The sequence below is a fragment of the Patella vulgata genome, chromosome 3 (genome assembly GCF_932274485.2).
Source record: "Patella vulgata chromosome 3, xgPatVulg1.2, whole genome shotgun sequence".
Taxonomy (NCBI): Eukaryota; Metazoa; Mollusca; class Gastropoda; family Patellidae; genus Patella; species Patella vulgata.
The window spans coordinates 9,444,125-9,471,207 of record NC_065881.2 but is presented as its reverse complement, the minus strand read 5'-3'; the positions used below and the strand labels follow the sequence as shown (position 1 = coordinate 9,471,207).

General features: G+C 38.8%; 2 long non-coding RNA genes across 2 annotated transcripts; both read right to left on the bottom strand.

Moving 5' to 3' along the window:
* Window positions 1-1,935: 1,935 nt before the first annotated feature.
* Window positions 1,936-6,092, bottom strand: LOC126815985 (uncharacterized). The gene is made up of 3 exons (XR_007678165.2): window positions 6,023-6,092; window positions 3,436-3,538; window positions 1,936-2,019 (listed from the first exon to the last, which is right to left on the bottom strand). It is a non-coding gene; the product is annotated as an uncharacterized LOC126815985 (long non-coding RNA).
* An 11,749-nt stretch (window positions 6,093-17,841) lies between these two features.
* LOC126815968 (uncharacterized) lies at window positions 17,842-25,680 on the bottom strand. The gene is made up of 4 exons (XR_007678134.2): window positions 25,542-25,680; window positions 22,420-22,528; window positions 20,665-20,746; window positions 17,842-17,919 (listed from the first exon to the last, which is right to left on the bottom strand). It is a non-coding gene; the product is annotated as an uncharacterized LOC126815968 (long non-coding RNA).
* Between the last annotated feature and the right edge of the window lie 1,403 nt (window positions 25,681-27,083).

Here is a 27,083-nt window from a genome sequence, read left to right as displayed (position 1 = left end):
CCCAAAATCATGCATGAGGTTCACCATGAAACACTTCAGATACACAAGCTGGAAGTAGAGACAGGTAAACATGCAATTTTCGGCCCTACATTTCAACCTAACCAACCTTTCAACTCTTGTATCCTTCCGCCTCAAAATCATGAATATTCACAAAAACCTGACAGAAAATGTACGTTCATGGATAATATGTAGTGACGATCGCCAAACAAATAGGGATAATGCGACTTGATGATCGGGATTATTTATTTCCGGCGTATCATGGATGATATGCAAAGAAATAGGAAGTAAAACACAGTTGTTAAAGGGAAAGTAGTTTATTTAGAGGCAATAATGGATTAGAAAATAATAATTTTAATTTGGAGAAATTAATGGTTATCAATTCACCTGTAAAAGAAAAAAAATAAAAATAAGGTAAAAATGTAAAGAATAGAAGAGAGAGAGAGAGAAATGGGGTTTAACGTCCACTCGACACAAACTAGGTCATTTCGGGACTAACATATGGTTTAATTTTATTTCAATAATTCGCTTGCGCGTAGGGGTCTTTAGCAGTGGGAGGAAACCGGAGGACCCGGAGAAAACCCACGAGGCTGGACAGGCGACCCTACTCCTTGCCACGTACAACCGGGGATTCGAAACCACGCCAGTCGACTCAATGACAGACTTTATGATACAGCGCGCGCATGCTAACCATTCAGCCATCCAACCCCCCGTAAAGAATAGAAACCAGACGTTCAAAACAAAGAATCTATATAATGGCAAATGATAACCAAGAATTCAAAATAATTAAGAACAGTTTTAAAATTTGTCAACTGTAAATTTTTTAATAAATTTGTATATTTGGAATCGCAGCTAATCAAGAATTCAAAATCGTCAATAACTAAGAATAGCTTTAACAGTTTTTCAACTATGCAATTTTGTATTAATTTGCATTTTTATACGCCCACATTTTCATGTGTAAGTATTATCCCGTCGCCCCTGTCCGTCCGGATGTCCGTGGGTTTTTCTGTCCGCGTGTCCGTCCACATTTGTTGTGGAAACTCCGATTTTGATGAAACTTAACATAAATGTTCACATTCCAAAGAACTTAGATGGGATTGATTTTTGCAAGTACTTCGTCGATTATTGTCCCTGAATGGACGAACAATCGCATTTTTGTAGCTTGTGGTCGCTCTAGTGGTCACACGTATTTTCCCGATGTCACGAAACCATAAATATGTTAGATCCCAAAAACCTGAGTTGGGTTTGATTTTGGCACTCAAGAGTTACGCCCTTTAGCTTAGACTTGGCGAATGCCCAATTTTTTAACATTTGGAACAACATTATCGATATCCAGCATCACACAATATTCCGTTCCAGAATTACCCCCCCCCCCCTTTGTTGAAAACCACCTGGACTTAACAAACGTTGCGTTTTTAACAGATGTATTTCAGATTTAGTGAGTAGCATTGGGGTCGTGAGATGACGAAACCTATCGATATTTAGCAATCCGTGACATTCCGTTCCGAAGTTACCCACATTTTCTGTGAACGCGATAGAGACTACAGTTTTTAACAGATTCATTTACATTTCGTTGTGAAGTATTGGAACAATAAGCGGATGGAGCCTATTGGTTTCTCTGTTCATCAATTACAATATGGGCGTATCTTGTATTGCAACCGCTTGTTAGAATCAAGGCTCACCACGAATTCAAAATAGTCAATCGCCGGTTCTAATTCGAAGTGAAGCATCAATTGGGACAATGAGAGAATGAACCCGATTGATTTTCACTGTTCACCATCCATCTATTGCAAAATATTGGCTTATCTTACATGTAACGACTTCTTAGAATCGAGACTTACCAAAAATTCAAAATAGCCTGAAAACTTTGTGAACTGTAAAATTGGGAATTAAATTGACGTGATCCACAATGTCGGCTTCCGATACTTTATAATACTTACATTGTTTGTATGCTAACACGTAACTTTGTTTTCATTCACAAAGAACTGTGCTGTACAGGCCTCGCTTCCACAAAAATTCGTCCTATAAGAAAAATTTAAAAAATAACATTTGATTTCTGTCACTGTTAAAAATTACTTTGGAATGGCTTATTCCCGCGACCCCTATTTAGCCCCAGTGACCCTTTGATCTTAAGGATTTTAGATAAATGAAATGAAATGGGGTTTAACGTCCTACTGTTCTGTTACGACTGGGCTAATGAAGACGGACATACGACATATAGTGTGCTATGAGGGAAATTTTTCCCGGGTAGCGGCACTATCGTCTACTCTTATATCGAATTCCAACTGCCAAGGAATCTTTTACGTACACGCGTTATAGGGCGCATTTCCTGACTGCCCTCTGATTCTTTGATTACCCTACGAAACCATTTTAATCTTTTATGCATTTGGAGAGAGAGGGAGAAATGGGGTTTAATGTCCACTCGACACAAACTAGGCCATTTCGGAACTAACAAATGGTTTAATTTTATTTCAATAATTCGCTTGCGCGTAGGGGTCTTTAGCAGTGGGAGGAAACTGGGGGACCCGGGGAAACCCCACGAGGTTGGACAGGCGACCCTACTCCTTGTCACGTACAACCGGGGTTTCAAAACCACGCCAGTTGACTCAATGACAGGCCTTATGATACAGCACGCACGTGCTAACCATTCGGCCATCCGACCCCCCTTATGCATTTGGAGTTGGGTGGTTGAATGGTTTAACGCGTGCGCGTTAGACCACAGGGTCTGTCATTGAGTCAAGTGGCGCGGTTTTCCCTCTTGTACGTGACAATGAGTAGGGTTGCCTGTCCGACCATGTGGATTTTCTCCGTGTCCTCCGGTTTCCCCCCACTTCTAAAGACGCCTACGCACACGCGAATTATAGAAATAAAATTGAACCATATGTTAGTCCCGAATTGACTTAGTTTTTGTCGAGTGGACGTTAAACTCCACTTCTTTCTCTCTCACGCCAATGTAATCTAAAACGCGCACTTTAAACCATTCGGCCACTTAAACCCCGTTTGTTAAAAATAAACTTACACACCACCCGGGGGGATCACGTGGCTAAGTGGGTAAGACGCTGGCTAGCTAGCCTGGAGGTCGGGTGTTCGATCCCTGCATTGGCCGAGAAAGTTCATCCCGATTTTCCGGCGTGGTTTCCCCTTGTCAGAGATGCAGGACGGAGGGCCTGACAAGGACAGCTGTCTAGTCGTTCGGATGGGACGAAAAACCGAGGTCCCGTGTACACATTGGAGTGCACGTAAAAGATCCCTTGGCAGATGGAATTCGATATAAGAGTAGGCCGCATGCCCGTCTTCATTAGCCCAGGTTAGGAGCAGAACAGTAGGACGTTAAACTCCATTTCATTTCATTTCATTTCACACCAGCCGGCACTTTAAACCATATTCGGCCACTTATCCCCACCCCACCCCATCCCCCCTTAATAAAAATAAACTTACACACAATCTGCACCTGGATAAGTAAAACAAGTAGCTGTTATACATGGATCATTATTACAAACGGTCATCTCTGATCCATCTGGGCAGGTTTCACCTTTACTTACTGTATATAGCAAAATATAAATAGCAATTAATCCATTATACACCACTTAATTAAAGGCTCAATACCACTCTTGTTGTAACTGAATAATATGTCCCAATCTTTATTCAGGTCAACAAATTGTACTATTTTACAATATTCCAATTACTTTATGATACAATTTTCATCTTAACACACCTAATTTAAAAAATTGGAAAAATTCAACTAAATGATTTGAAAAGCCTGACGTAAAGCTTTTCAAATGTTACTTGGATTTAAAAATATTTTTGAACCCTCTGGACAAGTAAAATAGGATTTAATGGATAATTTACAAAACAGGTAGTACACTAACACATCTAGTGCTTAGAATAAGGCTATTTTTTATTTTCTGGAGCTCTCAAGCCAGCAAGAGTGTTATTGTCCCTTTAATATTTGATCAAAATAAAGAGTCTTATATCCGCAGACTGGAAATTGTATTAAAACTTATTATCATGTATTTATTAAACTAATACGCGAACAGTTCCGGATTAAGCAAACTAAGCACGACACGTGTTTAGGGCAACCGGGAAGCGGAGTACTGTAGAAGTTTTCTCTCCGGGTAATTGTTCTTTGATGTAAGCCTGCAATTTAAGCAGGGTCCGCAAAAGGCGTCTGGCATCATTGGACAATATCCGGGATATAACAACCAGGCAATTGAGACAGCCTATTTTAATATCAGCTTATGTAAATTTTGTTCGATTTCGAAAGATTACAAATTACAGTATTTTTTTTTTCTTTCATTTTGAATAACATATATATGGGGTACCATAAACATATCAGTATTTGTCTCCCGTCTCCATTCGATGTGGTGATGATCAAGAATTCATTAAACATACATTATGCAAGAGCTAAATCTGCCCACTGCAGGTCTTTCTTTAGGCCTGAAATGTTATCTAAATTATTAAACATGCATTATTCAAGAGCTAAATCTGACTATTGCAGGTCTTTCGTTAGGCCTGAAATATTATACATTAATTAACATATACAGACCATAATCAACTCTCGATGCGTCACTAGCCTACAATGTTTATTGGATTAGGTTCCAATTTGCTGTTCGACTTCCATTCATAATTTAATCATGAAATGGATAATCGAGACTAAGTTTTTTATCTTACCGACTTTAGTAATGATGATCGAGATTAGGCCAAAAATTCAGTCGCTAAAATCTCGGTTCATAGTGGATCAATTTGACTGAATTTTTTAGCAAATTGCCTTTACAGTATCTAGTTTTTAACTATTATAGTGAGAACTGCCAACTCGTTATCGAATCTCCCATAATGTATCTTTAACCCTTGTCGGTGCACGTGGGGTCTCCGTGGACCACATGCACATGTTTTATAGTGTTTTGTAATAACTACTGGGCACTGCTTTTTGAAATTTAGTGACTTTGTCTCCTAAACATTTTTACACGTAGCGAAGAGTTCGGTATTCATCTGCTTCCCACGTGCAGAGTTATGTTACATGCAAATCAGGCCCAACGCTTGAAGGGAACAAGGGGTCCAATCGGACCCCTAACTTACAACTCACAGTAGGGATTTTGCTAATGTTTTTGCTGCCTGATACCATATTGCGTATGCCAGAGTATTCTCTCTTTTAACATCTGCATGTTACATATACCAAAAATTAAATGATGAATTCCAAATATTCAATGGTTTTTGTATCAAGCGTGAATTGCCATTTAACCTCTTTATCACATAGTACACAAAGCAGCAATTTTGTGAGAATTATTAAATCTTTTCCAAATGTCACTAAAATGTTTTTGTATAATAATTTAGTTGTTTTTCAGTTGTCAAATATGAATACAAATAAAAACTAAACCGCTGCCTTTTAATTCAAATATATCTGTACGTAAAAACTTTGAATTATAACTGGGGTCCATATGGACCCCTTTGATACCTGCTATGTGATTCTCACAACGTGCACCGACAAGGATCTTCCATGACAGGATTATAAGACAACAGGTTGTCGTGCGCACTAAACAAACCTTGGCAGTTGGAATTCGAAATACGAGTAGACCGTAATGACCCCTTCCGGTGCTAAATATATCACATAGCACACTGTATGACATAAGTTTGTCTTCCATTTAGCCCAGTCGGTACAGAAAAGTTGAACGTTAAACCCCATTTGATTTCATTTATATTAGATATTAGCTATCGGCATACCCCATGCAGTGTGCTATGAGTGTGCCAGACAGCGGCACTATGGCCCACTCTTATATCGAATTCCAACTGCCAAGGAATCTTTTACGTGTACGGCAATGTATACAAGAGATCTCGGTATTTTGTCCCATCCGAACGACTAGACAGCTCTGCCTCCTACTGACAAGGAGATACCAGGTCGGAAAATCGCGATGAACTTTCTCGGCCAATGCAGGGATCGAACACATGACCTCCAGGCTAGTGAGCCAGCGTCTTATCCATTAAGCCACTATGGCTCCCTTCCAGTATTATAATTTTAAAATAAACTTACCAGCAAATAAAGCAAGTGCAACAAATAAAATCTTCATCAACATCTTGAATCGATCACAATAACTGTATAGCTGAAAATCGGTAATTGTGAAAAATGGATAAATTTACTATTTATAAAAATATATATGAAGAGTCTGACCAGTTATATCGGGTTCAGTTATCCCAATTAAAGATAAATCTTTCTTTACATATTAAATGAACATCAAACAGTATTATAAATGGCGTCACGATCCTCGAATGTTGATAATTTATCTTTATATACCAGGCCAAAATGACAAATATATGCGTTTACGGTTACTCGACCTACCCTATTTTGTTTTCAGCCAAAATGAACGTTTTTCTCTCATTTATCAAATCCTGTAACTCGGTTTTAGTGTGATTTTCTCTTGACAAATTCAACACTGAAATTTCAGTATTATTTTCAAGATCCTATAGAGATACTAGGAAGTAGAGAATACAAATAAAATAAAAAGACCGACCGACTCTATTTTTTCTGAACTAATGACCGTGAACAGGTATTTATTTTATTGGCCTTAAATGATCATATCCATGTCATCTGTAATTAATTATTATTAGATTAGACATCACCCGTGGGCTATAGTATATGATGTATTCGTCATACATGAGTGAAATCGTCTTAAAGTAGCTAAGTCTCTAACTCAATATCATCCAAAACCTTCGACAATGAAAACACGTATTATTTGTCAATTTTAATCAACATTGGTGTTGTGATCTTACAGGAAAAAGATGTGCTTCTAATATCCAATATTTAAGACAAAATAAACATTTTACGATTGGTACACGAATCGTGTACCATAATGCGTTTCAGCGCAATTTGTAACAAGCGACTTGAAGAACGAGGTTAGACATATTCCACAAGTCATGTCAAACGGTGACCCCATATTCTTATCTGGAGAACATGCGCAATAATACTATCGGTGTAGACTGGAATAACCAGACGCTAGAGATTGCCATTGGATAGACTTCTGGCGTATTTCGCCGAACATAACTGCTTTGAAATTTGAGTAAAAACGGAAACGATTAAATGTAAATCAGTTTATTTACATTCATATTACATTATTATATACGTTGCGACCCATTTGTGTCAATTTGTAGGTCCCAAATATTAGCGATTTAGCACCTTTAATCACCGGTATGTGGTGATATGTTAACTGCATAATAAAGTTCATTAAATATAACTATATAATGTTAACTTCATAATAAGAGAGAGAGAGAGAGAGAGAGAGAGAGAGAGAGAGAAATGGGTTTTAACGTCCACTCGACACAAACTAGGTCATTTCGGGACTAACATATGGTTCAATTTTATTTCCATAATTTGCTTACGCGTAGGGGTCTTTAGCAGTGGAAGGAAACCAGAGGACTCGGAGAAAACCGACGAAGTTGGACAGGCGACCCTACTCCTTGTCACGTACAACCGGGGATTCGAAACCACGCCAGTTGACTTCATAATAAAGTTTATTAAATATAACTCTATAATTATGCATTTATCCGGGTGTATAATTTTGACATTTTATTTGTCCTGCATTTATATCCCACAGTGGAGGTTTGCCGTAATGCAATACCAAACATCGTGACATAATGGTTCAGTTCTATTTAGTACTAGCAAGATACCCGACTTCGCCCTGGGCCCAAATACGATAACCTAAAACATTCACGGCGTGATGCAGCTTAATTTGATACAACATTGTTAGGGCGTGGAGAGCGGCGTCGAAGCGTGATTCGCCCGGGGCGTGCACGTAAAAGATCTCTTGACAGTTGGATTCGATATAAGAGTAGGCCGTAGTGGCAAAATTTACCACTATATCGAATTCCAACTGCCAAGGGGTCTTTTACGTGCATTCCAATGTATACACGGGACCTCGGTTTTTCGTCTCATCCGAAGGAATATACAGCTGTCCTTGTCAGGTCCTCCGTTCTGCCCCACTGACAAGGGGAAACCACGTCGGAAAATCCAGATGAACTTTCTCGGCCAATGCAGGGATCGACCTCCAGGCTAGTGAGCCAGCGTCTTAACCACCTAGCCGCCGTGGCTCCCGGGGAAGAACGGTCTAGGTGACTTTTTCAACGAACCCCAGTTAATGGCGCCATCAGGTAGCAAATTGTATAAGCTTTCTGTGGAACAATCAATTTCAGGTAAAAACGATCGGAGTTACATCGAACCAAGGCCCTTCTGAAATGTCCTCCCGGACAAATACGTCCATCGTACCCTTTATTTGACCTTAATTTGGCTGAAAAGTGGAAGTCAGTAGTTGTACTTGGTAATTATGATTCGTATTAAACATCATTTTGAAGTTGTAATTAAACCCACTCGTTGTTCTGTTTGCGTCAAGCATTTTCGTCCAAAAAACTGTTTTGCCTTTTATGCGAAAAAACAAAAATGTGACTTTGGGGGGGGGGGGGAAATAATTTATGGAGAAGGAATTGTAGAATGCCAAATAATAATTTTAATTCAGATCAAGTAAAAGGAATGAAATCACCTGCAAAGAAAATAAATAGTTTTTCAATCTGATTAAAATACAGAATAATAAATACATAAATACAATTTGATTAAAGGAGCTAAGTCTCTAACTCAATATCATCCAAAATCTTCGACATTGAAAACACGATTTATTTGTCGGTTTAAATCAATATTGATGTTGTGATCTTACCGGGAAAAGATGGGCTTCTGATATCAAATATTTAAGACAAAATAAACATTTTACAATTGGTACACGAATCGTGTACCATAATGCGTTTCAGCGCTACTTGTAATAAGGGATTCGAAAAACGAGGCTAGGCATATTCCACAAGTCATGTCAAACGGTGACGCTAAATTCTTATCTGGAGAGCATGCCCAATTAATACTATCGGCGTAGACTGGAATAACCAGACGCTAGAGATTGAAATTCTAACTGATTAGAAATTACAGTAAAAACAGAAACGATTGGATGTAAATCAATTTATATACATTCATATTACATTATTGTATGCGAGGCGACCCATTTGTGTCAATTTTTAGGTCCCAAATATTAGCGACTTAGATCCTTTAAAATACAGATCTATATTTTGTTTCGGTTTTTTATACTTTCGATGGCCAACACTACATGAAGATCTGACCGTGTTCTCTTACATTCAATTACTTTTTTGAAACGTCAGATATCCTCTCACAGTCTCACATAACTGTTGGTCTCCGAAGGAATTGTTAGTGAGCAGAAATTCGCCCATGTATCCGTTATCACTCGTCACTTTAGTCAGTTATATAGAAGGGTAACTCGTATTTTCCTTTCGTTTTCGAGTGGACGTTAAACCCCATTTCTCTCTCTCTCCTTTCGTTTTCGTCACTTCCAGTTGTTGAAACCTTCATTACACATCTATTGTAGCAATGATCTCTGTGTTAAAATTATTCTTGGAATGTGTTTAACCTGTTCTCTCACATATGTGATAATGACTGACATCAATATTGTCCTTTAAAGCGAGAGTTTCAAATTTTCTAAGAAAGTCAAAACATAATTATTTCTATGTCTTTTGCTCAATAGGTTATCAAATCACTATTATACGATCATAGGCATTATTTCCCACCCTTAAAAATCTATGACACAGGAAATTACAACACAATTACCTCCCCTGTTTTGCTATTGACAACATGGGGCAGCTATTTTCCAACGTTGGAATTTGAAGTTAAAAATGATATTTTTGCCAATTTCTCAGCTGGCAATAACGAATTATAGGATTATTCTTTAACAAGGTAGAACTGTTTATTGATACCATCTATTTTAAGGCTTTATTTTAATACATTTTAAAAATATAACTTGAAAATTTGCAATTGCAACTTTAAGAATGGTGAAGGGTTAACTGTGCAATTCTGAATAACTAACTTTGATATGATTCACAGTGCCAGCATACCATACTTTAAAATACTTACATTGTAGTAATATTAACATGTGACCCGGTTGCCATTCACAAAGTATTTTGCTTGACAGGGTTCGTTTCCACAATAATTCGCCCTGTAAGTAAAACCAAACAATATAGTTTAAAGTAGCTAAGTCTCTAACTCAATATCATCCAAAGTCTTACACGTTGAAAACACGAATTATTCGTCAATTCAAATCAACATTGATGTTGATATCTCAGCGGGAAAAGGTAGGCTTCTGATGTCCAATATTTAAGACAAAATAAACATTTAACCATTGGTACAGGAATCGTGTACCATAGTGCGTTTTATCGTCATTAGTAACAAGTGACCAGAAACAGCGAGGCTAGACATATTCCACAACTCATGTCATGCGGCGATGCCACAACTTATCTGGAGAGCACGCGTAATGGACTGGAATAACCAGACGCTACAATCACATTACATTATTATATACGTTGCGACCCCTTTCGGTCAATTTCTAGTTCCCAAATATTAGCGATTTAGCTCCTTTAGTGTTCAACCATGGCCATTTCTAGCGTTAGCAAAAAGGGACGAATGGTATTGTTCTTAGGGTTTAACGCCCGCTTCCACCAAAGGTGATATCGCAGATAAGTCTTATTTTATGTTCACCCAGGGCCATTTCTAGCGCCTTCTTGGCTTCGCTTCTCCCTCAGTAACGCTTTAGCAAAAAGGGACGAATGGTAATGTTCTTAGGGTTTAACGCCCGCTTCCACCAAAGGTGATATCGCAGATAAGTCTTATTTTATTATATTTAGCGCATGCGTAGGGGTCTTTCTTGTAGGAGGAAACCGGAGTACCGGAAGAAACACACGAGTTTGAAAAGGTGCACATACCCTGACAATAGGGCTCGAAACTACAACCGTGGGCTAGAGGTGACGGACCAGCTAGAGTTAAAAGCGCGACACTCTTTTGACCACTATGTCATCCCAACCACAAAGAAGCGAATGGGCGCTTATCAACTTTTGTACCAATCGCATTTCGCGTGCATTACGGAAGAAGCCAAGGGAAGTAACTGTCTTTAGACTGAAATGTAGTGGAGTAAATAATCTAACAACAAAATAGAAAGAAAATATCAGAATAATTTCAATCAGACTGGATAGCTCTCCATGGATTCGCAAGAAAAGGGTTGGAGTGCTTAATTCGGGGGTACAAAATAGACTTACACACAATCCGCATCTGGATGAGCAGGACAATTAGGTCTCCAACATGGATCAATATAACAATAGGCAGCCGGTTCTCCATCTGGACAGCGGAAGCCTTGGACTTGGCTTACTGTATCAACAAAATATAAATATGATATATTTTAGTAGAAATCGCTTTACAAATATTGGATCAAGTAGGAGTCATTCCATCACCCGCAGACCAGGAAGCAATCTCCATCCTAGAGATAACTTTACCCTTGGTTTGTGTCTGGTAAAACTCGCCGGCCATTAATCAGCGTGAATTCGGTTGTTTAGCCCCCCCCCCCACCGGCTACTGATTCAAAATGGCCGGCGAGTTTTATCAAAGATAACTTTACTACACTTGGTTTATCTCTGGTAAAACTCGCCGGCCTTTAATCAGCGTGAATTCAGTTTCTTAGCTCCGCCCCACCCCCCGTGCCTACTGATTGATAGGATTTGTTAGAATGAAATGCTGCCGATCTCAAAATGGCCGGCGAGAAAAGTGCAAGAAAAAATTAAAATCCGGTATTTATAAATATTACAGGAATAGTCTCGGATTTAGCATTATTCGAACTAAGCATGTCCCTAAGAAAAGGGACCACCGTAGGTATTTTGTTTTGCAGTATTGGATTTACCGTGATGTAAACGGTGCAATTTAACCAGGGTCCACAAAAAGAGGCCGGCGTTATTTGACACTCTTCAGGATATAATATTACGGCCATAAAATCGAGAAAAGAGATATTTTAATTTCAGTATATGTACATTTTGTTTCATTTCCAAAGATAAAAAAAAAATTATATTATGGCTTTGTTTTTAATTACGTGTATATAGTAAGTGCTGGGAGCTGCGACACACACAGATAATTAAACATGAAAAATCTACGGACGAGACACATTATACAAAAGGGGAATATTTGCTAGACGTTGTATAATACTAGTAGGAGTCATGATCGGCTATGTACTACGGAAAATAACTTTATCGGTGTTCAGGGCCAAGCACAGTCAGCTGCCTTCTCTGGTCGAGGTTCTTCCACGGACTTGCGTCTACTTGATAGGTGTCGTTCTTGTGCAGTTCATCATTCCTATGGCTTCGTAACGAGTCGCGCCAATTTAATCCGGTGGGTTCGTTTTGCCGCAACGGCCAAATAGCAAGCATGTGTCATTTTGATCGAGATTGAAGGCTTATTTAAAAATCAGATATTTACGTCCTGATTTACTGAACGAAATAAAATTGATTCTATCCATTCTACTTGATAGGTGTCGTTCGTGTGCAATTCATCATTCCTATGACTTTGTAACGAGTCGTGCCAATTTAATCCGGTGGGTTCGTTTTGCCACAACGGCCAAATGCCAAACATCTGTCATTTTGATCGAGATTGAAGGCACTTCCTGTCCGACGGTTGAGCGTACGTCCATTCACAGTGTAAGAATATTTCTGACAGAAGGCAACTAAGTATACGTGACACTTTCTAAAATTTGGCTGAAATTTTCAGCAAATCCCCTTTACATTATCTAGTTTTTAACTATCACAGTGCAAACTGCCAGATCTTTATCTAATCTGCCATAATGTATCTTTAAATTAATGCATCTTAAAAATAAACTTACCAGTGAATATAGCAAGTACAACAAATAAAATCTTCATCATCATTTTGAATCGATCTCAACAGCTGTGGGTGAAATTGGTAACTGTGAGGTGAGAAATGGAGAAATGGTACTATTTATGAAAAATGTGGAACATTAAACAGTTTGAACAATTACATCGGATTCGGTTATCTTAATTTATATATAGATAAGTTCACGTTAAATGATCATATACATGTCAACTGTTATCAGTTATTATTAAAAATACGCTGCCTATCAGGAAATGAAATGAAATGGGATTTAACGTTCTATTGCTCTGCCCCGACTGGGCTAATGAAGATAGACATACGCCATACAGTGTGCTATGAGGGAAATTTTGCCCTGGCAGCGGCACTATGTTCTACTCTTATATCGAATTCCAACCGCCTATGGATCCTTTACATGCTTGCCAATATATACACGGGACCTGGGTTTTTCGTCCCATCCGAATGACTAGACAGCTGTCCTTGTCAGGTTCTCCATCCTGCACCACTGACAAGGGGAAACCACGACGGAAAATCCCGATGAACTTTCTTGGTTAATGCAAGGATCGAACACCCGACCTCCTGTCGGAAAAAAATTTTGAAACTGTAGCTGGCGCAAGCTCATTTTCCCGTTATTCCAGCCGAGAAACACAGCAATTTCAATGTGGTCCAAAATAGCCTACCTTCGGTGGTCTCCAGATATTCGGGCCTCGCTTTCCCCGAGACAATTAGGAAAATAGAACCGACGCCAATGCCCTAGAGTTAAGTAACCGAAATCCCACTCACTGTCGACCCAAACTCCAATCAGACTGTTGAAGCTGCAAATAATAATCGATGCCCAAGTAGAGTGGCTCCAGACAATTTGTTTTAATCCATAGTCAATTCAGTATTCAGTATTTGAATTAGTGTTTAATTAGATTTCGAGCACTTTATTTTGCCAACTAGATTAAAGATACATTATGTAAGATTTAGATAATGAGCTAGCCATTCTTGCTATCATAGTTCAAAAATAGATAACGTAAAATGAATAATTTGAAAATTTCATTCAAATTACTCTATTTCGAGCGAAGATATTCGCCTTTGAAGTTTTGACAAGACGTGTGCAATAATTTCAACCACCGTACTGGTTGATCGAAGCTAAGTCTCGCTCCTCCATTTTTAGCTTCAATCAAAATATGGCTGAACTGTTCTAATCTATTTAATATCGGAGAAATCCGATGCCACCGAGTGTTGATTATGGCCTGGATTGGTTATTTAATGTCTAATTAATAATTTAGATAACATTTCAGGCCTTAAGAAAGACCTGCAATAGGCAGATTTAGCTCTTGCATAATGTATGTTTAAATAATAATTTTTGTTTTCATTTTACCCGTGTGCTACGGTCGCTCCGTGAGTAAGAGGTTGCTCGCTAACTTCGCCCAGAAACCTCGGATGCGACGAAAACCGAGGCTCTGTGTACACTTACGCGTGCACGTAAAAGATCCCATGGAAAAATTTCGCTGTATAGCGTATACCCGTCTTCATTAGCTCAATTGGAGCAGAACAGTAGGATGTTAAACCCAGTTTCATTTTTGTCAACAATTGGCTCTGCTTGAGAACAGCCATTAAAGGACAAGCAGTCATTATCACATATGTGATAGAGCTGGTTAAACACATTCCGAATATAATTTTAACACAGAGATCATTGCTACGATAGCTGAGTAATACAGATTTCCTGAATCGGAAGTGACGAACGCCAAAGGAAAACACGAGTCATCCCTCTATGACTGACTGATGTGACGAGTGATAACAGATACACGGCCGAATTTCTGATCAGTAATAATTCCTTGGAACGTGTTTAATTAGTTATATCACATATGTGATAATGACTGACACCAATATTGTCCTATAAGTTATTGGACCGATGGTTTAATTCCTAACTCATCTTTTACGTGCATTCTAACGTATACACGGGACCTCGGTTTTTCGGATGAGACGAAAAACCGAGGTCCCGTGTATACATTAGAATGCACGTAAAAGATCCCTTGGCAGTTGGAATTCGATATAAGAGTATATAGGCGATAGTGCCGCTGCCCGGGCAAAATTTCCCTCATAGCACACTGTATGGCGTATGCCCGTCTTCATTAGCCCAGTATAGGAGCAGAACAGTAGGACGTTAAACCCCATTTCATTTTTTTTTTTTCATTCGCCTGTCCAACCTCGTGGGTTTTCTCCGGGTCCTCCGGTTTCCTCCCATTGCTAAACACCCCTTCGCGCAAGCGAATTATGGAAATAAAATTAAACCATATGTTAGTCCCGAAATGACCTAGTTTGTGTCGAGTTGACGTTAAACCCCATTTCTCTCTCTCTCCTAACTTCATTTTACGTCCGTCTTCATTAGCCCAGTAGGGAAGAAACAGTAGGAAGTTAAACCCCCTTTCCAATTCATGTTTAATGATTAGACAAGCATTGTGCCAGAGCTAAACTTTCCTATTGCGAGTCTTTCTTTAGCCCTTAAATGTTATATAAATTATTAATTAGACATTAATTAACTTATCCAGGCCATAATAAAATCTCGATGTCATTGATAGCCTGTGATTTTAGTGGATTTAAATACATTTTTGGATGGATAATTTAAAATATAAATGGATAACGATAACCAAGCCCTTGTTTAATAGCAATGCTGACCGAGGCTAGCCTTAACATGGATCGCTAATATCGCGGTTCCGAGTGAAGCAATTTGCCTGCAATTTTCAGCGTATTCTGTTTTCATTATCTATTTTGTAACTATTATGGCGAGAACTGTCAGGTCTTTATCTATACCAAATGCCCCTTTCATCGAAAACACTAAGAACACTTCGAGATTTTTGAAAGTATTTATTCTGCATCCATTTAATACTGTTAAAACGGTTTATTTAGTCTGTGTGTATGCCAGCTGTGAAACAGCATTACAAAATATACTAATGTCCAAAAGAAAGTATACACTGTGCATTTTGTCCTGCTTCAAACAAAGTCGTTTTTCCATTGTATGCGGTATTTGGGTACAATTTCCATTTGTTTTGCCTTTTATTTGCTTAGAAATATTGAGTTTGGACGCACGAGACATGTTCAGTGTAGTTTTATCACATTTTTTGATTTAAACAAAACTTAGTCATATTTTTAGTGTGTAAACTTTCTTTTGGACATTAATATAGTTAACTGATTTTGGATATGGCGGCCATTCAGGGAAGAGAGGACTGCGTAATGGGGATCACCCGTCGTCGGTGATGCGTATATGGTAAAATATTAACTATATAATGATGCTCATTAAATATAATTATGCATTTATTCTGGTGTATTTTTGACATTTTAACTTTCCCTATCTATACCCCACAGTGCTAACGTTCCGTAGTATAAAACTTTATTGCATACGTTATTAAGTGTAAATAATTTAATTAAATTAACCTTTCCATTATATCATATTTAATGTATTGGACGTTAAAACTGTAATAAACAACAGCAACACCTATTGATTTGAGTTATCTGGACTGTTCTCGTGATAGCCCAAGTTAAACACCCGTGATCAAGAGATGGAGAGAAAGAGAAAAGGTGTTTAACGTCCACTCGACACAAACTAGGTCATTTCAGGACTAACAATTTTATTTCAATAATTCGCTTGCGCGTAGGGGTCTATAGCTGTAGGAGGAAACCGGAGGACCCGGAGAAAACCCACGAGGTTGGACCAGCAACCCTACTCCTTGTCACGTACAACCAGAGAATAAAAACCACGCCAGTTGACTGAATGACAGATCTTACGATGCAGAAAAATTGAACCATATGTTAGTTCCGAAATGACCTAGTTTGTGTTGAGTGGGCGTTAAACCCTCCCTCCCTCACTCTCTTTCGACTCCATAGAATTAAACGTTGAATCGGGTAACGAGGAGTTTATAGTCGTTCGAGTGACATGAAAAATGACAATCCGAAGGAGATTTTAGCAGTGCAGAACTAATATGGGTATCACTCGGCGGATTATCTGGTCACATTTCTGTCACTAGTAAATACTACATTTTATAATTGCTTGATAAAGCTTGACGACGCGTATGAAGATACTATCATACGACCCGCTACTCTACACCGATCCAATCATTGTCAATTAATTAATTATCAGAATGAAGATACTATCATACGACCCGCTACTCTACAATGATCCGGCCATTGTCAATTAATTAATTATCAGATTTATGTCCTAAATAAAATGTCATTTGTCGCGTACATATCCGTGTGATTAATATAGAAACTTGTTTCGTGATTGTTTGGTGGTCAACACAAGATCGTGATAAATCGCGGTAAACAGTGAGCTTTTTTTATTGGGGTGGGGGGAGTGGAGCACACACCCATATTTCATGATTGGGGGCTGGGGAGGGGAGCGATGCTCAGTCGTCGGAGGAACCCCATGTGGAAACTGAGCTTTTTTATTTGGGGCGGGGGGGGGGGGAGCACCATGTTCCTGAAGCAACGACTGCGAGTTTCACAACATCTGGCCGTTGCTTGTTTACTTCACAATTCCCGAACTTATAGCTATATTATGTACAGACACGTGAGCAGTAGCGTCCAATCAGAGGTTGTGACATCGCGACCTCCACGGAAACCTTGACATTGAATGAACCTTGAACTTGAAAGCGCGAGATTGGGGAATCTGATAGGGTCACAAGCTTGGTGAATACCCAATCGAAATTAGTGCCGAAATATGCAAGGTATTACGTGAAGGCCTTGATAAAATGTACGTAGTTAAAGCGAGATGGAGATCGTGATAATTCGCGGTATCAATGGTGATTTCTGGCGCACATCTCGGCCTGAATTAAACAACACTACAACACTAATAATGAATCGGTGCGGGGGGGGGGGGGGAGGGTAGCACACACCTATATTTCATGACTCTGGGGGTGGGGGGTGCTCAGTCGTCGGAGGAACCCCATGCGGAAACAGTGAGCTTTTTTTCTCGCTCTTTCAATTTTAATGTCTTTTATTCCTTATGTTTTGGTGCTAATTCATGGCTATCGAACAACATGATCTTATTTTCAAAAGATACCCGTTTTCATTAGCCGGGTATACTGTAAACTTCTATGATATTTTGTCACATCGAAAAACGCAAAATACACAACGAATTAAACACAATTTATTTAGAAGCAACTGTAGAATGGACAATCATACATTTAATCTGGTAATAGGTATGAACTCACCTGCAAAGAAAATTAACAATTTGTTTTACAATAATATTTGTGTAAAGACTTGATGAAAAATTTAAAGGAGGCAAGTCGCTAACTCAATATCATCCACAGGGTATACCGACAACTCATCCCAACTTTCAATGCTAGACGTAAATCCACTGCCTGTGCTAGACCCTTTTTTGATGAAAAAAGGGAGGTTGGAACTGAATGCCAAGCAGTACTTATGGAAGCTTTTATGAAAAATCTTTTTGTCTGTTGGGATGGGCATGAGGTTGGGCTAAGAGGAAAAAATAGAATTTTGGAAATTTGCATAATAATGTAGTCACGTGACGTCATGGCGGCCATTTTGGATTTCTCATTTCACACTAAAGCTAACACGAAAACGAATTTTTCTCCATGAAATACTTAAAAGATATTGGTTTTTTTACTGGATTTTGATAAAGATATATAAAATGAACAAAAATATCAATAGCAGCCATGAGCAATGCCGCCGCGAACACGCGCATCACGTCTCCCGCTGCCATGACCACGTGCGGATTGCAATACCTTGTTTTTACTTTCACTTTCACTTTCATCCCCAAGTCCCATATCATTATCAATATAGTCAGTCAATAGATCTACACGTTCGGGAATCAGGAATTACCTACGTATTTTACGATCCAGCAGGCCAGCATTATTATCAACATCAGAATTATTGTCAGAATCTACTGCAGACACAGGGCTATCGTGTTCACATTGGGCTTGTTCATCATGCACGGGAGACATAGCTAGCCATGGGCGGAACGTCGCGCAACAAATCACACACTTCATAATACCAATCACTGTCCTGACTACTATCATTATCAAGTAACTGGAAACGAATTATGTGTATCACCCGCCTCGAAATTGTCCACATGTTGGTCAGCAAGACGTCATTCACGACTTCGTCGAGAGTGCATCGTCTACGTTGTCACAATGCACTCCGCCATTTTACGGTTTGCTGCTTTGAAACACGTGGAAATATGTTCTAGTGTATAGAAAATACAATAGATGGCACTTGCAGTTACGGTACTAATTTTAGCGAGGGCTTTACTGAGTACACGGTAATACCGGGTACGGGCATTTTACCGACATTTTATAATAACCGGTACTACCGGGTATACGCAGTGAAAGGGTAAAAGATGGGTCGAGATATAAGACAACTCATACCAACAAATCTGGTTATATTTCTTTTAATAAAATTGCTTTCTTTGAAGACCACTCAGATCATTCTGATTTTGTTATAAAAATGTGTTATCTTAAAATTGATATTGTTGTTTTAATAAAATTGATATTGTTGTTTTAAATTTTAAGTTGTTTTAAGTTTTGGGCGCTCCGTATACTTATAGCGTACACGTTTCAATTCCTTCTTTGAAACATACATGCGACTGAAAATGTTGGCCCCAGTCGTGCTGATTGTTTCCACATCATTGTCTGATAGAAATTTGTCAGAATATAACATATCCTTATCTTTATGTATGAGTTTCAGTATTGCTGATATCTTGGGATGAGTTGTCTTCTAACTTGGGATGAGTTGTCTTATATTGGGATGAGTTGTCTTGAGATAAATTGTCTTTGGGATGAGTTGTCAGGTATTCATCCACAGTTAAGGTGCCCCAGCATAAATAAATATCTCCAAATCTCCAAATATCTCGACAATTAAATCACAATATTTATATATATACCAAGCCTTAAATCAGTTTCGCACATTTATAGTCACAAAATAAATGGTCATATTGTACTTAATAAGCTACGAACATTTAACCATCAATAGATATTAGACTGAAAAATGGTTACGAGCGTCGGTCATAACATCCGGGCACTTTTGAGTAAAAAATAGGTTACATGCCCTTGTTTTGGAATTAGTCTCGCTTAACCAGTCTACCGACCATTCTCCGTCTAATTGACAGGCCGGGATAATCAAGACTACTTTTTTTTACGAAACATAACAGAAAGCTGGTACAAGAAATTGAATTTAGAAACACGCACGTTAAGCAACTCAACAATTGTCTTAAGAACCTTGTAAAAGTAAAATGAAACTACTGCTAGTATCATTTTCTTGCCTAACTCGAGTGTTAAAAAAAATAAAACGAACGTAATTTCTAAAGCTGCTGTAATAACCAAAAAGCTAAAATATTACTGTAATTGTTGATAGATGTGTAGAGAATTTCACGTGCGATGGCTATTTATAGACCCAATGACTCTTGTGCTTAGTGTTATCATACTGCGTGATAAGCCAGAAATCACTTCGAGACAGAAGCGTGCACATTCGCCGTGTCGAGTTCAACTTTCTGAAGGGAAAATTTTTCGCTTCACAGGGCACACTACCACAGTCTTCGACATTACAAACACGACTTATTAGTCAAGTTAAATCAGCATTGATGCTTGGTTCTTACCGTTAAAAGATGGGCCTCTGATATCCAATATTTAACACACAATACAAATTTTACAATTGGCACAGGAATTGGCACAGAATGCTTTCGAGCGCCATTTGTAATAAAGCCACCTGGTGAACGAGGTTAAACATACCCCTGATTTGAAATTAGAGTAAAAACGGATACGATTAAATATAAATCAGTTTATATACATTCATATTACATTATTATATGCGTTATGACCCAATTGTGTCAATTTCTAGGTGCCAAAGAATAGCGATTTAGCTCCTTTAATGCTTTGTCAATAGTAAATTCCTAAATGAATTAACTGTGCAATTCTGAATAACTGCGTTAAAATACTTACATTGTAGTAATACTAACATGTAACCCGGTTGCCATTCACAAAGTATTGTGCTAGACAGGCCTCGCTTCCACAAAAGTTCGTCCTGTAAGTAAATCCAAACAATACAGTTTAATGGCCTATTCAAGCGCCTTCATAGCTTTGCCTCGGGCTTAGTAACGCTCAGTGGCGGCGGCAAGGGGGAGGGGGCATTTTCCCTCACCCCATAAATCTGGTCTGCCCTCCGTTTGCCCCCCCCCCCCCACCAATAATTTTAGAAAATAAAAAAAAGTATTGGTGATAATCGGTGCCAGAGTACTGTCAGACAGCATTTCCAACAGTCTATTTTTCAAAATACCCCCCACAACGACTCGCTACTTTGGCGCTCCCAAGGGGACTTCGTTGATCAGGCGACGGACAGTATCTGGTGGATCTATTTATCTCGATCGCTGCCTCACTGAATGCACAGACAGCATTTCTGGCGGTCTGTTTTTCAAAACTTTCTGGGGGAGGTCACCCATACACTCCGTAAGGACTCCCTACTTTGGCGCTCGTGAGTGGGCTTCGTGGAAGTTCCCAAGTCCGTTCGTTTGACACTATCTGAAATTTCTTGGCGAGGCCCCCCTACCCTTAGTTGAAGCTCGTGACTTTGCCCCAGCTTTGCCCCTCCACTGGTAACGCTTTCGCAAAAAGGGGCGAATGTTAATGTTTTTACGGTTTAACGTTCGCTTCCATCAAGGGTGATATCGCAGACAAGTCTTATTTTATTAGCGTAGGGGGTCTTTTCTATGGGAAGAAACCGGAGTACCCGGAGTAAACACATGAGGTTGAAAGGGCGCACATATCTAAAAGACACATACGCTGATAGTAGGGTTCGAAACTACAACGGACCAGTTAGAGATACAAGTGCGACACTCTTGACTGCTAGGTCATTCCAATCACCGAAGTGATATCAGAGACAATCACATGTTATATGCACAAAGTGAGTTATTTATTTACAAGGTGATTAGCAAAAAAAAAATGAAAAGATTAAAGACCTCATAAGATGGCCAAAAAATGTTTTTGGTACGTGTAGCCAATAGTTACTGTGACGTCACTGGCGTCTGAGGGGATTCGTTTTTACGGGAGGTCTATTTTTGCGACTTTGAGTGAAGATAGCTGAATTAATTTCAAACAGATTGGTGTGAACTTGCCGTAAAGTGGATATAGTAACCATTGGCTACATGTACCTCAAAAATTCCAGGTCCATCTTATGTGCACTTTAAGAAATATTTATTTTTATATATGTACATAACGAAATAAAACAATTAATGACTGGAAAGGATAGGCGCTTAACGACTTCTGTACCAATCGCATTTCGTGCGCATTACGGAAGAAGCCAAGGGAAGTAACTGTCTTTAGACTGAAATGTAGTGGAGTAAACAATCTAACAACAAAATAGAATGAAAATTGTAATTATACTAGATAGCTTTCCATGGGTTCACAAGAAAAGGGTTGAAGTGCTTAGTTCGTGAGTAAAAAGGGGGTTGGATGGCCGAATGGTTAGCACGTGTCATGGAGTCAACTGGCGTGGTTTCGAATCCCAGGTTGTACGTGACAAGGAGTTGGGTCGCCTGTCCAGCCTCGTGGCTTTTCTCCGGGTCCTCCGGTTTACTCCCACTGCTAAAGACCCCTACGCGTAAGTGAATTATTGAAATAAAATTAAACCATATGTTAGTCCCGAAATGGCCTAGTTTGTGTCGAGTGAGTATAAATTAGTTAAGTAAAAAATAAACTTACACACAATTCGCATTTGGATTAGCAGGACAATTAGGTTTCGCACAAGGATTATCTCCACAAGAGGCCATTGGTTCTCCATTTGGACAGCCGAGACCTTGGACTTTGCTTACTGTATTAACAAAATATAAATATGATTTTTTTTAGTAGAAATCGCTATACAAATATTGGATCAAATAGAAGTCATTCCATCACCGCAGACCAGAAAGCAATCCCGTCCCCAGAGATAACTTTACTACACTTGGTTTATCTCTGGTAAAACTCGCCGGCCAGCGTGAATTCGGTTGTTTAGGTCCGCCCCCGTGGATACTGATTGATAGGATTTGTTAGAATGAAATGCTACTGATTTCAAAATGGCCGGCGCGTTTTACCAGATGGAGACTGACCAAAAAGTGCAAGAAAAAATTAAAATCAGGTATTTTTAAATATAACAGGAACAGCCTCGGATTAAACATTATTCGAACTAAACATTTGCTTAGGTCACCAAGGAAAGGGGCCACAGTATATGTTGCTTCTGCAGTGTTGGATTTACCGTTATGTAAATGGTGCAATTTAATCAGGGTCCACAAAAAGGGGCCCAGATTGTTGGACACTTTCCGGGATATTACGACCAGAAAATTGGGAAAAAGGTTATATTAATTTCAGCAAATGAAAATTTTGTTTCATTTCCAAAGATAAAATATTCTGAGTTCGTTTTGAATTGCATGTATATATTAAGAAATGAAATGAAATGAAATGGGGTTTAACGTCCTACTGTTCTGCTCCTAACCTGGGCTAATGAAGACGGGCATACGCCATACAGTGTGCTATGAGGGAAATTTTGCCCGGACAGCGGCACTACGGTCTACTCTTATATCGAATTCCAACTGCCAAGGGATCTTTTACGTGCTCGCCAATGTGTACACGGGGCCTCGGTTTTTCGTCCCATCCGAACGACTAGACAGCTTTCCTTGTCAGCCCCTCCGTCCTGCATCACTGACAAGGGAGAACCACGCCGGAAAATCTGGATGAACTTTCTCGGCCAATGCAGGGATCGAACACCCGACCTCCAGGCTAGCGAGCTAGCGTCTTACCCACTTAGCCACGTGATCCCGTATATATTAAGTAGTATATAGTAAGTATAGGGAGCTGCACAAAACAATTACACAAGATATATCCACGGACAAGGAAATGAAATGGGATTTAACGTCCTACTGTTCTGCTCCGACCGCGCTAATAAATATGGGCATACGCCATACAGTGTGCCATGAGGGTAATTTTGCCCTGCCAGCGACAATATAAATTCCAAAAATAAATTCACCGCCAACAAGATAATTCAGATGTTGGATCTTTTAATTGATGATATCTTTGTTGAATTTGGAGGGGAAATTTATCAGCAAGTGGTAGGTATCCCCATGGGCACCAACTGTGCACCTTGTTTCTCTATTCCTACGAAGCCGATTACATACAGGCACTTGTAAAATCAAATAAACGATTAGTCAGACATTTTAATTTCACTTATCGATATATCGATGATGTTCTATCACTGAATAATCCAAAATTTAGTGAGTATGTAGAATTCAAATATCCTGATGAGCTCGAAATTAAAACACTACTGACGGTGACAATTACGCTTCCTACTTGGATTTGCGTCTCGATTTTGACAATTGCCATAAACTTAGTGTTAAATTGTGCGATAAACGCGATGACTTTGACTTTCCGATTGTTAACTTTCCATTTATTAGTAGTAACATTCCAATATCACCAGCTTATGGAGTGTTTGTATCTCAACTTATTCATTACGCGAGAGCTTGTTCATTTTATTCTGATTTTTTAAGTAGATCGAGGCATTTGTCATCTAAGCTTCAACTACAGGGATACTTGCGAACTAAACTTATTAAAACCTTTAAAAAGTTTTATGGCCGTCATATTGACTTGATTGGTAAATATAACAGGTCTCTCTCGGCTATTATTCTAGATATATTTAATTGACGCGTATACCATCTCCCTGATAATGTCTGTCTACTACATCGCTAACACTGTTCATCACGTGCATTTTGCATACCGATAGTCCATTGGCCAATCACGCTATTTTACCGAGATTTCGCCTAATAGTTTGGATGCAGCTATGGCGGGTGTGGCGCCAGGCAGGGTAAGCTTACTCGTCCGGACACCTGTTACCACTGTTTGCCGTGTATTTTGTACACGGTGAACAGTCCATATGCTGATTACACTATTTTGCCTTATTACACTATTTTGTCTATACCGTTGTTTTAGGACTTCGAATTTTGTCTAATGGTTTGGATTGTTCGTACTTGGTTTTATTTCATCATTACGACTGCCAATTTAATCTGGTGGGTTCGTTAAGCCAACAACGGCCAAATGCACATTTGTGTCCTTTTGATCGACATTGTGGGCTATTTAAAAATAAGAAATGAACGTCCTGATAACAGGAACGAAATAAAATTTATTCTATCCATTAATTTGAGCAAATATCTTGTATAATCCCGTGTCATTCCCTGTCCGACGGGTGAGCATACGCCCAGTTATAGTGTAACATATTTACAAGAACATTTCTGGCAGAAGGCAACAAAGTTTACGTGACATTTTGTAAAATTTGGCTAAACTTTCCAATGCCAAAAATTTAGACATAAAGTAATACTAATGAGTAATTTGACATAAAACAGTAATCTAATCAAGTAATGTCTGTCTAAATGGAAATGAAATGGGTTTAACGTCCTACTGTTCTGCACTGTCTAAATAAGCCCAGATATTAGCCTAGATAGACTAATCTAAAAAAGTATATATTATATATTATATATATTTTTGCACACGGGCCGATATTTTTTGCGTTTGGGAGCATTGTGTGAAACAATAGTATATAGTATTGCATAATATTATACATACAAAACCACCTAGTAATACAATATTTGGGGAAAATATATATATTATAAAATCAGGAATATTTTTGTTATCAACATTTTGACTATTATATAGAGAGAACTACCAGCTCTTTATCTAATCCCGTCTTCATTAGCCCAGTATAGGAGCAGAACAGTAGGACGTTAAACCCCATTTCATTTCATTTCTTTATCTAATCTCCCAGAATGTATCTTTAAATTAATGCATCTTAAAAATAAACTTACCAGCGAATATAGTAAGTACAACACATAAAATCTTCATCATCATTTTGAATCGATCACAACAGCTGTGGGTGAAATTGATAATTGTGAGAAATAGAGAAATCGTACTATTTATGAAAAATATAGGAACATTAAACAGTTTGAACAATTACATCGGATTCAGTTATCTTAATTTATATATAGATAAGTTCACGTTATATATTAAATGATCATATAAATGTCAACTATAATTAGTTATAATTAAAAATACGCCACCTGTCTACAATTAGCTCTGTTTGACCGATATTGTAATTCCTAAGTTCATTAGCCCCGTCGCAGCAGAATCGAATGACATTAAATCCCATTTCATTTCATTTTTCGTGGGGTTGGATGGCCGAATGGTTAGCACGTGCGCGCTGTATCATAAGGCCTGTCATTGAGTCAACTGGCGTGGTTTCGAATCCCCGGTTGTACGTGACAAGGAGTAGGGTCGCCTGTCCAACCTCGTAGGTTTTCTCCGGGTCCTCCCACTGCTAAAGACACCTACATGCAAGCGAATTATTGAAATATAATTAAACCATATGTTAGTCCCGAAATGACCTAGTTTGTGTCGAGTGGACGTTAAACCCCATTTCTCTCCCTCTCTCTCTCCATTTCATTTTTCAGGCCTAGGTCGACGATTTTAAATGGAAAAAACTAAGCACACTTTTGAGAAGTAATTATTCCGCTTCCATGACAGGTGTGAAACGCAGTATGTGGTATACTAATTTTTTTTTGATATGGCGGCCATTCAGGGAAGAGATCTATTCTCGAGGGAGATATTCTGTGTTCAAAGGGGGGATCATGGTGGCTTAGTGGGTAAGGCGCTGGCTCGCTAGCCTGGAGGTCGGGTGTTCGATCCCTGCATTGGCCAAGAAAGTTCATCCCGATTTTCCGGCGTGGTTCCCCATTGTCAGGGATGCAGGACGGAGGGCCTGACAAGGACAGCTGTCTAGTCATTCGGATGAGACGAAAAAACCGAGGTCCCGTGTACACATTGGCGTGCACGTAAAAGATCCCTTGACAGTTGGAATTCGATATGAGAGTAGGCCGTAGTGCCGCTGTCCGGGCAAAATTTCCCTCATAGCACACTGTATGGCGTATGCCCGTCTTCATTAGCCCAGTTCGGAGCAAAACAGTAGGAGTTTAAACCCCATTTCATTTCATTTCACTGTGTTAAAAGTGGGGTTCACCCGTCATCAAAACATATTTTATTGCAAAAATATTCTTTACAAAGGGATAAGAACAATTTATAACAAATTATGAATCTTCTCCCAAAATATCAGTCAAACTTTTATATAAAATAATATGGCGAATTGTTTTTTAATTTAACTAACATAAACATATATACATCTATTTACAAAATTCATTGTAATGCATACGAATACGTTAACTTATTGGTACATTATTACAGTAATTATTTTTAATTATATATAAAACGTTTTGAGTCTTTGATATACCTTTGAATAAGTAAAACTAACATTCTATTTAATTTTTTTGATAGCAACGATGAACCGTTTAGAAATA